This window comes from Penaeus vannamei, chromosome 1, assembly GCF_042767895.1.
Source record: "Penaeus vannamei isolate JL-2024 chromosome 1, ASM4276789v1, whole genome shotgun sequence".
NCBI classification, from domain to species: Eukaryota; Metazoa; Arthropoda; class Malacostraca; order Decapoda; family Penaeidae; genus Penaeus; species Penaeus vannamei.
In genome coordinates, this window is record NC_091549.1 from 40860204 (window position 1) to 40862596 (window position 2393).

Here is a 2393-nt window from a genome sequence, read left to right on the forward strand (position 1 = left end):
TGGCAACGGATCATGCCATCTCGGTCATACGACGGACTAGAATCGGCGCTGAATGGAAAAGAAAAAAACTCGGAGCCCAGCGCCAAAGCGAGACGAGGGAAGACGCAGCGGATTAGAGGAGCCCGAGAGTAAGGGAACCTCGAAGGGAAAAATACTCACCACTGCAGGACACAGCGAGGGCGAGGAGGAGGAAGAGAAGGATTTCGTGTTCTGGAGCAGGTTCTCGTCGGCGCCACTACATCCTTGCGGTCGGACACATCGTCTCGGCTGCGGCGGCAATTGAAGGGCGGCCGCCGACGACTCCACGAGGCGGAGGGGCGTGGAGGGGGTGGGGTGGGGAAGGGGGGTCGTTATCGCGATCTAGTGGGTACAAAAATGACTCCTTTTCTTTTCAAGGTATTCGAAAAAATGGGAACCAACTCTCAAATATCTTCGACGTGGATTTCGATACGAAGGAGAGACACAGGATGTGCAATCACGAGACGAAGGTTGCGCAAGATCGACTCCCTCCTCATTTGCGCCTGTTCACGTTTCACTTATTTTATCAAAGAATACACACACACGCGCGCGCGAAGAACGAATCAGATATCACCAATAAAAGGACCTGGCGTATCAGGAGAGCTCCGCGCGTAACCTCAGCTCGCGTGCCGTCAGGGATGCCACCGACGGGATGCTTTTCCTTTCCTTCCTTGGACGCACTGACCCCGCAGGCGCATGTGCAGACAGCCTGGCCAACACAAGGACGCTTCCTGCAGGTGTATGCGCTTCCTCCCACACCGCCGCCGCACTGGGCTAAGGACTCCAGACGTAGGACCGTGGATAAAGGTGACCCTCGAAGGAGGACAAGGAGAACGAGGACACTACGATCTCTGCGTGAGTCGAAGGAGGACTGAGGTCTCACAAGACGCGACCAGATGGAGGGGATTATGAGAGCAGTGAGAGGCTTGTCATATGTACAGTCACGCGTGAGCCCGTTACACGATAGATCGATGTGTGCTGCTCCCGCTTTTCGAATAAATAGACAAAAAAATCATGTATGGTTTGGTGAAGCTATAAATATTTGGGTTTCATTACGCCAAAGACCTAGGCAACTGAAGGAAAACGGACATACACACTGATAGACAAAAAAATATCACACAGACATACAATCATACAAAGCTAAAGATAATGATATCGAAAATTATCACAACTTTTTCTCCTAAAAACAAAAAAACATCCCGTTAAGATATTCAAACACAAATCCCTAACAGATTGGCTGTGAAATCATTAACGTCTTTTATAAAGTCAAATGAAGGATAACGTCTAAAAGCATTCCACACTCTGGCACTGATCATGATGCATGGCACTTTTAGGCTCACCATCGGGTCTCTGGCGCCGCATTAATGAGATAATGAGGAATCTCGTGTTCATTTCCTCTTCCTCCTGCTGGGACAATGAGTCAACGCCGGGAAGAGTTAATTGGTGCCACGAAACTTATCTCCGTGATGGAAGGGGAAAGGTTTTGATACCTGGATATGGTGGCAAGGGCAGGGATGGTGATGGTGTGGCGGTGATGAGGATGAGGGTGGTAGTGGTGGTGGTGGTGGTGATGAGGATGAGGATGGTGGTGGTGATGGTGGTGGTGATGAGGATGAGGATGAGGATGGTGGTGGTGGTGTGGTGGTGGTGGTGGTGGTGGTGATGATGATGATGATGATGACGACGATGATGATGATGATGAAGACGATGACGATGACGACGTAGTTAATGATCTCAATGCTGATGAACTTCGCAATAACGCAAAGAAATGTCTTCATTCATGGGCAACTTTGCTACCAAGTCTAACGGCCTAGAAGTCACAAGTCACTCGTACCTTCACTCATTAGATGCAAATAGACACAAATAAACACACGAAAAGGAGTAATAAACCGACAAGAGGAAAATAGAAGCTTTTAAAACACGATCCGTAGATTAAATTTTGTAAACACTGAGACCTTTAAAATACCGAAAAGAAGGTCATAGTTCATTGCACGATGAGATCGCGAAAGAAATGCGTAAGGGCGTGCAGAGAGTAGGTAGTGGGCGGAGGGGGTGGGGAGAGGGGGGGCATGGGCGGAGGGGGTGGGGAGAGGGGACATGGGCGGAGGGGGGAGAGGGGACAAGGGCGGAGGGGTGGGGAGAGGGGGGGCATGGGCGGAGGGGTGGGGAGAGGGGGACATGGGCGGAGGGGGAGGGGACAAGGGTGGGGGTAGGGAGAGGAAGAGGGCAAGGGGAAAGAGGTAAGAGGAGGAGTAAGTAAAAGAAGAAGGAGAAAGGGGAGGAAAGAGAGTAAGAATAAAAGGAGAGAAGGAAAAAAAAGGGAACATACGAAACGAGAAAGAACAAAATGAAGAGGCTAATAGAAAAAAACAATA

The 2393-nt window shown here is 50.0% G+C and overlaps 1 protein-coding gene across 1 annotated transcript in view; it reads right to left on the minus strand.

The window, feature by feature from the left end:
- The window catches only part of LOC113800862 (innexin inx2), a 63574-nt gene extending 62914 nt beyond the window's left edge, over positions 1–660 (minus strand). Inside the window, exon 1 of the mRNA XM_027351666.2 lies at positions 160–660. The gene's annotated coding sequence lies outside the window, so the exon portion shown is untranslated. The remainder of the gene's footprint in view (positions 1–159) is intronic.
- Between the last annotated feature and the right edge of the window lie 1733 nt (positions 661–2393).